The sequence below is a fragment of the Oculina patagonica genome, chromosome 9, assembly GCF_052425735.1.
Source record: "Oculina patagonica isolate OP01 chromosome 9, crgOcupat, whole genome shotgun sequence".
In the NCBI taxonomy this organism is placed as follows: Eukaryota; Metazoa; Cnidaria; class Anthozoa; order Scleractinia; family Oculinidae; genus Oculina; species Oculina patagonica.
In genome coordinates this window covers 20752140-20769729 of record NC_135766.1, presented here as the reverse complement: position 1 = coordinate 20769729, position 17590 = coordinate 20752140, and positions in this window count along the sequence as shown.

The window sequence follows — 17590 nt, the reverse complement described above, 5'->3', positions numbered from 1 at the left end:
ATTAAGTTAGGAGAAAATCAACTTTCGGTAAAGTAAAACAACTATTAGCAAAAGAAAAATCAACTTACGAAAAAAAAAATCAACTTATAGACCCTTTTCATAAATGGCTCCCAAATTTAAATTAGCCAAATTAATATTATCTTGTACAGATAGGTAATTTAGTTGAATATTTTAATTAGTTATATGTTTAATTAATGTATGGTTTAGAGACACGGCTCGATGAAGCATGTAATATGAATCGATTCCGCGTATAAATAAAGTCTTACTACTACTACTAGACTGACAAAGAATTTTTTAAGAGTCGCCATCTTTGATCCGCCATTTTGGACTTTAACATTTCTTAGAAAGTCACAAAATAACGGAAATTGATACAAGATCAAGCCAGAATGCTTATGGAATGTAAAATTCTGTTTCAAAAAAACTGGAAAAATAACGAAAAATGTTAAAAGATGGCAAGACCTGCTTGTATTTATGACGTAGCCATGTCAACGTCAAATATCATGGACACACGCACGGTTGACATATTAAAATTTCCGCAAAGGATGGATGAACAGTTGCTGAAAGTTTCCCCTCCCCTCACCCCCTTGTCCGTCCAAGGGTTAAATTTCAAATTTACTCCAGCTTTAGTTAAGCTTTTCACCAGAGTAAAGTTATATAACGTTATGTAAACAATTCAATCAACAAACCGCCTATAACCGACTATCAACGTTGTTGTTGTTTTTTGTTTCCTGTCAATTTACACACTTTATATTTGCCTTTTGCCTGGTTAGCTTTAAGACAGAAATACCGCCAAAGGTCTTCAATACGTTAATTTACAACAGTTCCATTCTGGTAAATCAGCGACCAACAAATTAAACGTACGGTTTATAAGACATAAGAAATCCACTGGCGGTAAAAGAAATTCAACTCACGGGAAAAAAATAAAATTACGGCAAAGAAAAATCAACTCGCGGTAAAGGAAATCAACTCTTTGCAAACTGAAAAATCAATTCATGATAAAAAAAAAAATTAACTCACTGTAAAATAAAAAAAAAAACAGAGAGAGAGAGAGAGAAAAGAAAAGGAAAAAGATCAATCAAATTACAACAGAAGAAAATCGCGGTAAAAAAATTAACTCAAGCTCAAACAAGAGAAATTAACTCAAGACAGAACAAATCAACTTGCGGTGGGGGCAAATAAAATTTACTAACGGCAAGGAAAAAGCAACTCACGACAAAAGAAGTCATCTCGCGGTTAGAGAAAAACAACTCACGACAAAATACAATAATGAACAAATTACAACAGAAGAAAATCAACTCACGGAAAACGAAAAGGAAAATCAACCTATACTGTAAGGAAACTCGCAAAATCTACGGAAATGAACTCAAGTGAAAAGAAATAAACTCACAGTAAAAGAAAATCAGCTCACGGTAAAAGAATATATATTCGCTGCCAAAGAAAATATATAACGGAAAAATAAAGCCGTCTCTAAATCAAGAATTAAAGCTCAAATAAGAAAATGAAAATAACTTAGCTAGTTAATCTTCCTTTGTCGTGAGTATTTTTTTTCGCGACAAGTTGACTTTTTTTAACCGTAACATCATCACTACCTATAATTCAGCGAAGGTAAATCTACATAAGCAAATATTTATTTTACTAACCTTCAGAGCTCGCATTAGATGCTTTTGATAGCTTGAAATGTAAGTTGTTTGTTCATATCGAAAATGTGTTTTTTCTTCTAAGGAATATATTCTCCATTTGCTATTCTTATCACAGGTGATGTCAGCATATGAGATGGTTTGATTAGGCAGCGGATAGGTTGTCTCAAGCGAGGATCTTGACGTTCAACGCTTGAGTGCAAATAGGTTGACGAACTGGGTTAAAATTTAATATATGCCCGGTGAATGTCAAGATGTTCTTGATCATAGCATTTCAAAACACTGGTACCAGTTGTAAAACTTTTATCCGATCCGCATCGAAAACAAAGCAAAATCTTGACTTTTTGTGACAGAAGCGTTCTTGAATTAAACTTACTCAGGACAGATAATAAGTGCAATGGTCACTTGATAAAGTAAAGTTTCTCGAGTTAAATCACTCAGAAAATAAAAAATCTGAGCCCACAACGGAAGACAAACCCATGACCGTTCAGATAACGGTTGGATGCTTTAATCACTGAGATATGAGAGACTCGTGGTGAGTGAGACAGGTGTCTCAAGAGACGCACCTTTTATACACCGAATGCAAATATGGCGGACCACTCGGTCGGTGCCTGGGACGAGCTTCATGAAAGCGAGGCTAGTCAGGCTTCGGTGTTTTGTTTTGACAGCGCTTTCCTACAAAAGTCTTGCTTATTTGTGTTTCTTTTCGCTGCTCCTACAACTTGCTGTGTTTCTGAATGCCACGAAAAGTGATAGAAGTGTTCACCGTTTGCCTTAAAGGGAAAAAGTGGATCGATGCAATTCGTTGAGACGAAAGAAAGGAGAACAAATAAGTTCACAATCGCCGCGGGAACTTTTTAAAAAGCTTGTTCGCTGCATTTCAGGTTAGAAGATCTTAGAAAATGTGTAAGCGATCACATTTAGCTTCAAGTCGTTCTTATTTGGTTCAATGCCTTCAATAGCTTTAACTGTGGGGGCAGTTGAATTTCATTCACTTGGGTAGTATTTGATCGTGCGATTCCGTGCGAGTGGATCGGACGCGAACAAAGTCGGACATGAACAAATTCGTTTGAGACAGAGGATGTCTTGGAAGTGGAGCTTTTCTTTACCTTGGGTACTGGCCATGCTACTCGTGCTGGAACACAACCAGACAGCACATAAGCTCGTCATTTAATCGAATTTTCTAAGTTCTTCTAACCTGAAATGTCGCGACTGAAACCTCAATAGTTCCCGCGGCGATCGCAAATTCCTTTCTTTCGTCTCAACGAATTGCATTGATCCACTTTTCCCTTAGAGGCAAACGGTGAACACTTCTATCACTTCTTTTAGCATTCAGAAACACAGCAACTCGTAGGAGCAGCGAAAAGAAACACACCAGATTGACGAATAAGTAATACTTTTGTACGAAAGCATTGTCAAAACAAAACACCGAAGCCTGACTAGCCTCGCTTTCATGAAGCTCTTCCCAGGCACCGACCGAGTGGTCCGCCATATTTGCATTCGGTGTATAAGACACGCAAGACGTGTATTTTTTTTGACACATGTCAATTCACATGTCATATTCTTGACACATTCGTGACATATGTCTTATGAGACACATGTCCTGCCATAACTGTAAGGTCCAATAGGTCTTAATGATAAATGTAAATAAGTGATTAGTGAAATGGTGACTTGGATAGAACAAATGAAGAATCAAGCAAAAAAATGGTGTAAAATGAAGACGCTTTCTTCCAGGCATAACTAATCGATGATCAATGACATCAATTGGTAATCAATAAGTAATCGATGGGTAATCAGTTGATTAGTCATTGATTATTGGCGATAATCAATGAGTAATCGATGAGTAATCGAAGACCGAAAATTTTGTGGCCTATCGATTACTCACCGATGACATCGATTACTCATTGATGTAATTGATTACCTATTGATGTTATTGATTACTCATCGATGACCCATCGATTACTCGTCAACTATCATACTGCAAACAAAAGACACATTCCTTGCTTTCTTGTACCATTTTTTGTGATTTTTGTCTCTATGTTAGTCATATTTTGCTTTATAACTGGCATTCTTGTTGACGAAATTACGCCCTCACAAAAGGTCAAATAACCTTCCGGCATATCAAGACGTGAAGGGCTAAGCACAAATACAGATGATATTTCAATATTTCACTTTACTCAACTCTTTATTTAATAACAAAACAATTGAACAGGAAAACCAACCAGTCTGGAAATGAAACTAACAAGTACAAAGGCAAGAATCGACTACGAGGTTATAGATTTTGGTCGGTGGATGTTTGTCAGCAAAGTAAAACTGCTTCGGCTTAGGGAGACAGCCATCATAAGCACTTACAATACGCACCGGAACAGCTGCAAGCACTTTTACTTTCTGTACTTTTTTCACGTGTTACCATGATATTGTTAGATTGTTATAGCGTGTTTTTAATACTTTTACAAGTTCCGGTTATCAACCACGAAACTATATCGATGAGTAATCAATGCAATCAATGACTAATGGATGCAATCGATGACCAAAAATTTTGTGGCCTATCGATTAGTCATCGATTACTCATTGATCATCGGCAATAATCAATGACTAATCAACTGATTACCCATCGATTACTCATTGATTACTCATTGATTTCATTGATGTCATTGATGTCATCGATTAGTTATGCCTGGTTTCTTAAATCAAGACTTGAGAACCTCACACATAGAAGAACATGATTACGCCCTTGCTCACCACGAGTCTGCCGTAACTCAGCGGTTAGAGCGTCCATGCGGTATTTGGAAGGTCATCGGTTCGACTTCGGTTGGGGGCTCAGAATTACAACTTAAATTCTGATATTCAACTCTTCTCGTCACCCAGCAAATCCTCACACCCAATTTCTTCACCTCATACCCTGTTTTCCTACAAACGTACGTTTTGTCGTGTACATTATCACTCACACATAAATACAAAGCCAATAACTTTCCAGAAACAAACCCCCTATTATACCATCGACATAATTTATCTTTGCGGGATTGGTTGTATTGTTTTAAATGATCGTATTTATTTAGCCTTTGATTTTCAAGCTTTAGGACTTAAACACAAACTAAGATTTTTACTGGGGATAATATTTCAAGTAAGAACGTTATCTTTCATATTAATCTACTGTAATATCATACTATCCAAGATGACTTAGATTAGCGTCATGGGAAAACGTTGTTCAGTATTTCAACGTACAAGAAATCAACTTACGGCAAAAAAATTAACCCATTGTCAAAAGAAAATATCGTTAAAAGTAAACCAACCATAAAAGAAAAAAACGATTCGCGGTTTATCTGAATAGCTAAAGATTAGAAAAAATAAGCAAATATCTGTCATGCTAACCTCACTGAAAGCTTTTGTTTATCTTTTAGTTTTAAGTTGTTTGTTCATATGGAAATGTGGTTTCTTTCAAGGTATATATTGTTCATTTACTATTCATATCACCAGCGATGTTAACATGTGGAATAAATTGTGTAGTTAGCGGATAGGCTGTTTCAATGGACGTTCTTGACATTAAACGCTTGATTGTAAATCGATCAACTTTCTGTGTTCAAATTTTATTAATGAACCCCTGAATTTAAAAATATTCCTGAAAAAACAAATACAAACAAGGCCGTAACTAGCAAGAGGCAAGACGAGGCACTTGCCTCCTCTTGTTTTCTGCCGAAAGTTTAAAAAAAATATATGCTTTGTTGGGAAAATAATACCCAGTGGAACAAGATTGAGTTTTCTCAAGAAATACGTCATCAAAAATGTCTCCGTGAAAGAGTTTCAGAGCTTCTAGATTTCAAACTTTTCTGACGGGTGTGCCCGCAGAACCCCCTGGCACGATCTTGCCTCGTCTATGGCAAACGTCTGGTTACAGCCCTGACAAATCACTAGTGCCAGTTGTAAAACTGCCTTTATCGGCATCAAAAACAAAACAAAAACAAAAAAACAAAAAAAGTCAAGTCAAAATAATCCAAATAGAAAATTTCTGGGAACCCAGCAGGAGTCGACCCCATGAACTTCCAGAGCTCAGTCGCTACGGGATCATTGAACTGTGGAACGGACTGGAATGACGGTTTGGATGAAATAAATGAAGAAGCATTTTAAAATCAAAACATACGAACCTAACACACAAGAACCTCGCTTAAGATCTTGCTCACCACGAGTCTCTCATTGCTTAGTGGTTGGAGCTCCAACCAATATCTGGAAGTTCCATACGTGCGTGAAGTCGTGTATATTATCGCTCACACAAATACAAAGCAAATTACTTTACAGAAACAGCACTTTTAACAAACCCCTCTATTATACTATCAACATGAATTATCTAGCCTTTGATTTTCTGATGTTTAGCGTTCGGACTGTAATATCAACTGAGGATTTTTATGAGGATACTCTTTTAAGTTAGGACGTTATCTTTCATATTGAACTACTGTAGCATCATCTTTGAGGTGACTTAGTTTAGCTTCATGGGAAAACATAATTCAGTATTTCAACCGTTACCGTAACCGCCGTTAGAGTGTAATTAAGACGGAATCCACTAGGAAGTCGAGTAATTTTTATTAAAGTTGGACAAAAATCAATTACCAGAATAATTTAAGTCCTATTGCGTTATTTCCTACCCTTAATAAAAGGTAAAGATGTAAGTAATTATCCGTGATAACACCAACAACAATTTCTTATCAGAGTCTGAGATAATGAATTTCAAAGTTCACAAAGTATGGGCAAAATCTCACGTGCAGCCATTTTGTAAATTCGTCTTAAGCGATTCAGTGGAATTCAGCGGAACTTCGAAATTTGTTTTCGATGTTTGGTGTTGTTAGAAAAGATTTCTTTTGATAAGATATTTAAAGCAGTAACAAAAAAGTTTGCAATAAGGTGAAAATAATTATGGTACAACAATTTCTTATCAGAGTCTGAGAAAATGATATTCAAAGTTCACAAGCTATGGGCAAAAGCACATCTTTTAAGCGATTCATGGGAATTCAGTGGAACTTCGAAATTTCTTTTCGATGTTTGGTGTTGTTAGAAAAGATTTCTTTAGAAAAAAAACATCAAAAAAAAAGAACATCAACTCACGGGGAAAAAATCAACTCATTGTTAAAGGAAAACATTGTTAAAAGAAAACCAACCATAAAAGAAAAAAAAAATGCTTCACGGTATATCTGAATTAGCTAAACGCCCATAGATCTAACTGAAAGGTGGAAAAACATAAGCAAATATCTGTTACTAACCTTATAACTTTCACCGAAAGCTTTTGTTTATCTTCTAATTATGTTGTTTGTTCATATGGAAATGTGGTTTCTTTCAAGGAACATATTATTTATTTACTATTCTTATCACCAGTGATGTTAGCATGTGGAATAGATTGTGTATGCAGCGGATAGGCTGTTTCAATGGACGTTCTTGACATTAAACGCTTGATTGTATATCGATCAACTTCCTGTGTTAAAATTTTATTAATGAAACCCTGAATTTAAACGTATTCCTGAAATAACAAATACAAATCACTAGTGCCAGTTGTAAAACTGCCTTTATCGGCATCAAAAAAGAAACCAAAAAAAAAAAAAAGAAACAAAAAACTTTGCAAAAGTCAAGTCAAAATAATCCAAATAGAAAATTTCTGGGAATCCAGCAGGAGTCGACCCCATGAACTTCCAGAGCTCCGTCGCTACGGGATCACCGAACTGTGGAATGGACTGGCCATCCACTTTCGTAGAAAATTCCAGTGGCTCGCGCGCTGCGTAGAACTTGAAGAACTGTTATTTAAATTTTACCTGTACCGACTGTTAATTCGAGGTTTTAACCAAAGACGATCCTAATGTAATCAGCGAGTTGTACATTTTACACCATAAGATGGTGGATGGAATTCACCGATGAAAGGTTGGCGGTGGGATAGCTCAATGAAAATTCAGTTTTATTCTACAGTTCGGTGATTTTCGTGGTACCCATTTGTCTTTCTAACCATTGAGCTATGGGAGACTCGTAGTAACCAAGTTCGTAATACTAGACTTTTACTGGGTGACACATGTCCTGCAATGACTCCAAACCTCAATATGTCTTAAGGCGAGGGTAAATGTGAATTTGAATGAAAAATAATGATTTTTAAAAAGGGATAGAAGAAATAAGTTCGTTTTTTTGGAATACCACCAGACAATTAGGAACATACAAGAGCACCCCAGGTTGTCAGGGGGACTATTTAGTGCCCATCGACTTATTCTTTAACTTTAGATTCTAATTGTAAAATCGCATAAATCTTCTATATGTCTTATATCTTCCTAAATTTTACGTATCCCTTGAGACAGCTATCACCAAATCAACGGTGGATAAACGTCCCTCAGGTGTCCCCCCCTTCGACGAAAGTGAACACATGATAAATGGAATGACGGTTTGGATGAAATAAATGAAGAAGCATTTTCAAATCAAAACATAAGAACCTGACACCGCATTAGAACCTCGCTTAAGACCTTACTCCCAACGAGTCTCTCATAGCTCACTGGTCAGAACGTCCAACTAATATCTGCAAGGTCCATACGTGCGTCGTAAGTCGTGATATGAATATTATCACTCAAACTTGAATACAAAGCAAATTACTTTACATAAACAGCACTTTTAACAAACCCCCTATTATACAATCAACATAAATTACCTGCCTTTGATTTTCTGATTTTTAGCTTTCGGACTGAAATATCAACTGAGGATTTTAGTGAGGATTTTCTTTCAAGTAAGGACGTTATCTTTCATATTAAACTACTCTAGCGTCATCTTCGAGCTGACTTAGTTTAGATTCATGGGAAAACATAATTCAGTAACAACCCTTGACACCCCAAACTAGAAATTAACCGCCGTTACAGTGTAATTAAGTTCTAATTAGGGCCATAGTGAAAGACGTTTAAGGCGTGGTGGGTAAATATCACGACAAAAGAAAAAATAACTGACTAAAAAAGAACAACAACTCACGGGGAAAATCAACTCTTGTAAAAAGAAAAAAAATCGTTAAAAGAAAACCAACCACAAAATTAATTAAAGAAAAAAATTAATTCATGGTATATTGGAATCAGCTATACTGCCATAGCTCTAACTGAAGGGTAGAAAACTTAAGCAAATATTTGTTATACTATCCTTAATTAGAACTCTCATAAAAAGCGTTTGTTTATCTTGTACTTAATATAAGTTGTTTGTTCATACGGTTTTTTTTCTAGGAATATATTCTTCATTAACAATTCTTTTCACCAGTAATCTTAGCATGTGGAATAGTTTGTATAGGTAGCGGATAGGCTGTTTCAATGGACGTTCTTGACATTAAACGCTTCAGTGATTGTTTATCAATCAACTTTCTGTGTTTAAATTTAATAAATGAGCCGCTGAATTTGAAAGTATTCCTGAAATAACAAATGCAAATCAGTAGTGCCAGTTGTAAAATTGCCTTTATCGGAATCGAAAAAGAAGCGAAAAAAACTTGCAAAAGTCAAGTCAAAATGATCCAAATAGAAAATTTTTGGGAACCCAGCAGGAGTCGACCCCATGAACTTCCAAAGCTCAGTCGCTACGGAATCACCGAACTGTGGAATGGACTGGCCATCCACTTTTGTAGAAAATTCCAGTGGCTCGCGCGCTGCGTAGATCTTGAAGAACTTTTATTTAAATTTTACCTGTACCGACTGTTAATTCGAGGTTTTAACCAAAGACAATCCTAATGGTCAAACTGCCTTTATCGGCATCGAAAAAAAAAGACAAATCTTGCATCTTGGCACCCAGCAGGAGTCGTACCAATGACCTTCCAGGGCTCCAGACGATACGAAATCAACGAACTGTGGAATGGACTACCCACCTACTTTCGTTGTAACTCCTGTGTCTCGCACTCTGTGTAGAATTGCTTTTTACCGAACTTTTATTGAAATTTCACTTTAACCGACCGTTAATTCGAGGTTTTATTCAACGACGATCCTAATGTGATCAGTGAGTTGTACATTATACACCACAAGATGGGGATGGAATTCACTGATGAAAGTAGGCAGGACAGTAGAAGAAAATGGGTGAGCCAGCTTTATGACATTTTCGGGCTTATATTCCACAGTTCGGTAATTTGCGTGGTACCAGTTTGTCGTTCTGGCCACTGAGCTATGGGAAAGGATTCGTAGTAAGCAAGTTCCGGCCGATAAAACTAGATTTTTTTGTGCTACAAATGTCCTACCATGACTCCAAACCTCAATATGTCTTAAGGCAAGGGTAAATGTGAATTTTAGTGAATTTTTTTTTAATATCTTTATTATCATTTTACATCTTACATACATCGATTGACACTTCTGACTACATCACAAACGTTTTACTTCATTACATTACATCACTCTTATAGAAGGATAAAGATATACGACTTATATCCACTAAAACAACTGAAGAAAAAAAATAGATAAATACGATAACATAAAATAAAGAAATATATAATAACTTAAATTAAATTTTTCCAGCGGTACAGTTGCGATTTTTATATTCATTAAATATTAAGCATCGGCTTCCACTTCCCTTCATGTATGTTAAGTCTGTTGTTCTTTTTGGCTATTCCTCGTTCAATAGATTCTGTATACCGTAATTAAGCTATAAGATGAGACATTAATGGCTTACAGGCTTACAGGCTTACAGGCTTACAGGCTTACAGGCTTACAGGCTTACAAGCCTGTAAGCCTGTAACCCTGTAACCCTGTAACCCTGCAAGCCTGAAAACCTGTAAGCCTGTAACCCTGTAAGCCTGTAAGCCTGTAAGCCTGAAAGCCTGTAAGCCTGTAAGCCTGTAAGCCTGTAAGCCTGTAAGCCTGTAAGCCTGTAAGCCTGTAACCCTGTAACCCTGTAAGCCTGTAACCCTTAAGGTGCAGTGGACAAATAATATCACAAAATATCTGACGATAAAGAACATTAACTCACACGGAAAAAAACCTACTAAATGTTAAAAGAAAACATTGCATGTCAAAACAGAATCGAAAATCGATTTATGCACGGTGTATGTGAATCAGCTATATTACCATAGCTATAACTAAAGGGTAGAAAAAGAACATAAGCAAATATTTGTTATACTAGCCTTGAAACTCTCACCGAAATATTTTGTTTATTTTGAATTAAGTTGTTTGTTCATATAGAATGCGGTTTCTTTCAAGGAATATATTCTTCATTTATTATTCTTATCACCGGTGATGTTAGCATGTGGAAAAATTTGTGTAAACAAGGGATAGGCTGTTTCAATGGCGTTCTTGACATTTAACGCTTGATTGTAAATTGATCAACTTTCTGTGTTGAAATTTGATAAATAAGCCCCTTAATTTGAAAGTATTCTTGGGGTGTCGAAAGGTATTTGCGGCTCGCGGCGGCGGCGTTCTTTCCGGCCCGGCCATTTTTCGTCTTGCGATCGGCGCGGAGGCGTCGAGATCGGGCGGACCCCTGATGGCTATTTGCGGCACGCAGTGGGACCATTCACCACCCCTTATTCTTGAAGTAACAAATGCAAATCATGAGTTCCGGCTGAAAAATTTGCTTTTATCTTTTCGAAAAAGAAAAGAAGAAAAAAAGGGGAAAAACGTGGCAAAAGTCATATCGAAATAACTTAACTTGAATATAAAATTTGTGTTTACCCAGCTGAACTTCCAGAGCTCAGACGCTACGAAGTCACCGAGCTGTGTAATACAGTCGGATTTTTTATATCGCTGACCTACTGACTTTCGTTGAAATTCCTGTTGCTAGCGCGCTGCGTAGATCATACCGAGCTTGAATTGAAATTTCACTTCTAATGTAATCAGCGAGTTCTACATTATACACTGCAAAAGACGGATGGAATTCACCGATGAAAGTAGGCGAAGCAGTAGAAGATTTTCGTGGGTACCAGTTTGTCATTCTAACCACTGAGCTATGGGAGACTCGTGGTGAGCAAGTTCGTAATAAAACAACACATGTCCTGCAATGACTCCAAATCTCAGTATGCCTTAACACGAGGAATATTATGGATTTGAGTGAAATTTTAAGTGGTTTAAAAGGGATAAAAGAAAGAAAATTATTTTTAGTACAACACCAGACAGTTGATCCCCCCCACAAGAGCGACCCACAGGGGGCCCATACATTCAGCGGCGTGACTGTTTGTATGTTCGAAATACAGTAGAACCCCGGTAACTCGAACTCTGAAGGGAAACGAAAAACAGTTCGAGTTAGCGGGGTTTTCGAGTTAACCGAGTAAAAATGACTGAAAAGTGGGTCCAAGGGAAATACAAGTTAGTTCGAGTTAGCGGAGTTGTTCGAGTTATCCGAGTTCGAGTTACCGGGGTTCTACTGTATAAATAAATGTATAAGGATTTTGAAAGCATCTTATTATCGTTAACTTATTTCGAGTAATGTCTATGTTTAAATTCAAAATAAACGTAAACCTACATCAACTGTTGTATTTTGTCGTTTCTGCGGCTCAAAATGGCGAATTTGGGCGAATTGGAGGGTTTTGCGTTGACTGTTGCTTTGCGTAATAAGAAGAGAACAAGGGTGGAAAGCTCGATTTCGACCGCTCCAGCGCCAAGCCGATTTTCAGCCAGAAATCGGAATCGCCAGGCTTCCTGATCAAACACCAGGTAAACTGAAAGGTTGAAGCTTCTTCTCGGCGCTTTCAATCGAAAATCCATTCAAAATCCAAGCGCTAACCGCCGAATAATTTTCGAGAAATGCAGCTTTCGAAGCGATCAGAAACCGGGGACGTGATTTGGTGTTCCAGTCACGCTGTTTCCTCCGGCATTGTTTACCATTATCCAATCAGCGCAGAGCAAACAGCGTGACGGTTGCTCACTGGAACACTAAATCACGGGGACGTGATTTAGATACCAAAGATACCTATGTCATCGCCCAAATTTGCCATTTTGAGCCGCAGAAACGACAAAATACAACAGTTGATGTAGGTTTACGTTTATTTTTAATTTAAACATAGACATTACTCGAAATAAGTTAACGATAATAAGACGCTTTCAAAATCCTTATACATTTATTTATATTTCGAACATACAAACAGTCACGCCGCTTGTATAAGCCCCCTATGATTAAATGTCCATTCTAATTGTAAAAACACAATAAATCTTCAATACATTGTATGTCTTATTTTTCTAAATTTTACGTATCCTTTTTGAAAAAAATCTCCTCTCAAGCATCCTGAAAAAAAACACCACAAAATTTACAAAACACAGCAAAACACAGATTCCGGCGTGTAATGAGCAGAGAGTTTTTGAATGGCTTGAAATGCAACGGGATATTGAAATAAACCCAAATTAAGAAAAGGTGAACCCACGCCTTTAGTTAATGATGAAAGTGAAGAATTAATAAATAGAATGACGATTTAAATGAAATTAATGAAGTAGAATTTTCAAATCAAAACATAAGAACCTGACACACAAGAACCTTGTTAATCGGGCGTGGCCGATTTATAGTTTACCCTTTGGTCGTCCTAGACGATAGTCTCCTGTCGGCTAAAGATGACGGGGATAGCCTGGGCCAATCGGTTTCATTTCAGTTTTGACAGTAAATCGTTGTAGGAACACTGGGTCGACTTTTGAGCTAATCTGCAATCTGGTTCTCTTCTTTGCTTCGGCGGGAGGACAGAGAAAAAAGCTTAAGGGGTAAAGTACTAATAATCACCATTGTGAAACTGTAGTTGCTTTGACAAGTTAAAGCTATTTTTGTAAATAAAAGGGGTAACGTCATTCATGTCACGCAATGTTTTTGTGGGAAACTTTGAAACTAGACGCTTTGCTGGTTTCTACAAATAGCAGTGTGATCTGGCGGTACATTTTTTTGAGGCGGACTCCACTTTAAAACTATTTTTTATATATTTAGCAAGAAGTATGTCGATTTTCATTTCCGCACAGTTGGGCGTCAAAGTCGCCTGTCACAAAGAGTAAAATGTTTGCACAGCTTGGTTTGGATATATTTTAGATTTGACTAGTGACGTTAGTAAGACACTTCTCAAGACGTCAGCAAAACATTGGCAATGTACAGTATTGGTGTGAACTTGAATGGAATTTTTTTACGAGATCAGTAAAGCTATCGAATGAAAAGATGACTTGAAAATGAAAACTTCGAATAATTATAATTAAATACCAATTGAATTTTAGATGAGAAATTCCGGAAGTGACATCTGTGTTCAAAATAGGAATTTTTGTAAAACTTAAAGTTCCGAAAAAAAGACCACATGTTTTGTAAAAATCACAGACAAACATGATCAGGAAAACAAAACAGGCCAATGGGTTTTATTCACGAAAATACAACTTTCTTAAGAAAGAGTTTGTAAACAAGACAATGGAATCGAATTTCATTTCACACGAAATTTGCATACATTTGAACTTGCAAAAAAGAAGTATCTCTGCAGAGACATAATAGCGAGACCTTACATTAATAATTATTGTATTCTGATCTGATTGTTATTTTTTATGCATTAACTATTTGAAAGTGGTTGTCATCGATGGAAACAAAATGGTTTTTCATTCACTGCTTGAAGTATTTATAGACGTGAAAACATTTCTATGTTGATCAGTAAAAATCCTTAGTACAACATGGGGTTTGTTATCAAGTTTGTTAGCACGTTAATACTGCAAGGTGTATAACCTCAGAGAATTATTATCAAGTGTGTTTTGTTTTATTAGCGGTTTATACTCTATGGTCTTGGTATGGGAGATCAAAATTATGGCAAATTTCTGTTATTATCTGATTGCTTGGCACAGATTAGTACGATACTGAATTGGTTAGGAAATGTAAACAAACATTAAATTGAATGAGAGTAGAAAGGGAGGGACAGGTGGGGGTGAAAGGCTAAGGAGATGGAAAGGGAGGGAGAATTAAAATCCATGCTTGGTTATATCACGCAACCTTTGACTTCTGTTGTTTTCTCACAAGAACAAAACTTAAGGTGGGGTTCTACCTGAATTTGAATGGAACTTTAAGAGATTTAAAGAAGGGATTGAAGAAAAGAATGGAAACACCTTCAAACAGTTGACCCCCTCGCAAGGGCACTCCGGGTTGTCAGGAGACTGTTTGGTGTCCGTCCACCAATTTTTAACTTCAAATTCAAATTTTAAAATCACATTAAATCTCCAATATTTCTTATTTGTCTAAATTTTACTAATCCTTTGAGAAAAACTATCGCCTCCCAGACATCCCCCAAAATCGTCCAAAAATTAACAAAATACTGCAAAACAAATATATATGGGATAAGTAAAGCTTTTTTGGATTCCTTGAAACGCGGCTGAAATGGTTTTCAGTGTTTTCCAGCCCTTATACTGTGGGTCAGTACTACTATTCTTCACCAGTTGCTATTACAGTAATGGTATAAAACAAATACCTAATCATTGGTCAATAAGTTGTGATCATTTTCTTGACAATAGTAGTTACCTGATTTGGAGTTGTATACTGTTCCATTAAAGTATAAGGGCTGGAAAATACTGAAATGCGTCAGCCACCTAAAGCGTTGGAAAAATTGGTCTTCAGGTAAAAACCCCGCCTTTATTAAGTATTGCGAAAAGGCTGCACTTTGCTAAGTGTTACGAATTTATATTTTCTAGACGTCTAGTTCAATCGTTTATTTGTATTGTGCGAAAGATATTTTTATAAATTGAGACCATTATGTCATTAAGTAATAATGCAATCTTGAAAACATTCCAGATTTTCATTATTAAATAGAAACACGAAAAATTCAAATTTGGGAAAACAAGCCTATCAAAATGACGTTGCCATTGTGATTTCAAGTTACTGGCACAATAACTAATCCTACCAAATTATTGCGAGATAAATTTGAGATAAACGCGCAAAGTTTGGCAGCGTTTGGTTGAATCTTGAAAAAGTGATAAGCGTCCAAAGTCAGCGCGGGCCTCAAAAGCCCCCCCCCCCCCCCCCCCGGCCTGAATAGGTTTAAGTGACTGTTTTTCCAGGGATTTTTTATTGTACTGTACCCTGCCTTTCAAGTCAAAACAGATAGCTAATTATTAAGCGCCCGATTTTAAGCTTCTCAAGCTTCTTGTTTACGACTATGCTCACCACTAGTCTCCTATAGCTTGGTGGTTAAAGCGTCTAACCGGTATCTGGAAGGTCATGGGTTCGACTCCCGTTAAAGTTGACTCGATGACGCTTCTTCCTTTGTTTCATTTTATCTAAGTCACCATTCCACTTATCATTTATTCACATTTATCATTTCGACATATTGAGCCTTGCAGCTATGGCAGGACATGCGTCACACATAACAACGTTAGTTTATGACCTTGCTCACCGCGAGTCTTCCATAGCCCAGTTGTTAGAGTGTCCAACCAGTATCTGAGAGGTAACGGATCCGACTCTTGGAGACTCAGAAAGTTAATTATCTAAGTAATTTCGATTTGGGTGTGCTTCTTCATTAATCTAAGTGTCAATTACACTTATCAAATACTTATATTTATCATCAAGTGGGATCACCCGTATAGACGGAGGATAGGTTGTTTTTAAGGGGAGGTTCTCCACATTAAACGCTTGATTGAAAACCTTTCAACTTACTGGTTTGAAATGTAATATGTGAGACTCTGAATGTGAAAGTATTCTTGAGATAAGAAATGCAAATCGCAGGTACCAATTAAATTTTTCTTTATTGTATCGGATAAACCAAGAAAAGTCTTCAACTTATATAACTATGGCAAAAGTAGAAAAACGATTTCTTTCATTTTGTTTGCTCATTTTTAGTACACGCCAAGAATTTTTTGAAATGTGATTGGCAAAGACCAGTAGAATTTCAGTCAAATTTACACAAAAACGCTAACACTTACGGTTTCGTTAAGCCTTGCCGTAAAAATTTGTAAGAACACTGCATTACGTCAGATTTTTTTACGTGTAAAATGACAAAGCGATTGTATGGAAAGACGGGTTATTCACTTTGCAACCTGGATGAAACTTGTAGGAAAGCGAGAAGGAGAAAATATGCCTTCGTAAATGTTTCCATTTCTCTCAAAGTGGAATGGAAGAGAGTGGCACGAAGGTGGACATTTTTTTCCTTAATACATGTACAGACGGTGTGGATCTGGGAGTGCCTTCTCTAAGATCAGCCACTGTACGAACTCGCAATTTGTTGTCTATATTTCTAAACTGATTTGACAAAAGGTCGACTCCGGGACCCGGGCTTAAAGGCAGTCCCGCGCGGGAAAAATTCAGGTATAGGGGTGGGGGGCTCTGTCAAGGAAGGTTGAGCCGGATAGCTGGGTCAAAGACCTCGTAGCCCTAGGGAGCCTAGGGTTAGGCATTGAATTACTGCTGGCCTGCTTGAGGGCTCGGCAAAGTCAGGTTTTGGTCACTTACAACAGACTTGATCAGTCACAAGAATGTCATGGTATTGTTGTCATGGTTATCATTATCGAGCATTTGCATAGATGTCAAGTCTCACGCTTTTGGCGTGAGACTCACTCCTTTTTACCCAATCTCACGCAACCACGCCATTAAGACAAAACATCACGCTTTTTTTTAAATAATGCAACTTGAGGAAAAAGTCTTATTAATTTAAATAAAGAGATATACTTTCAGCTGTACTTTGGTAGTGATGAACGCTAATCAAGTAGGGAAGACTGAGTTTAAAAACAGCAAACGCTTGCCCATAATGAAGGAAACTGCTTCTCTGCAACTTACATTTTTAAAATTGGGTCTCACTAATGCTCCTTCGGGGCAATTCGATTTCTCACTCCATACCAACCAAAAAACTTGGCATCTACGCATTTGAATTAAGCTGCCAGCAACCCTGTGGCAGCTTAGCTGTGATCGGGGAGGCAATGACAAGGCACTTCATCAACCCTCCCAGGCTAGCCTGGAGCTCTCGGTAGGAGGGTGGGGGGCGGGATGCCAGTGAATGGAGACCTTTCTGTCAGTCTACTGGGTACCTTTTGTTGAAACAGAGCAGCTTTGTTATCACAAAGATACCTATG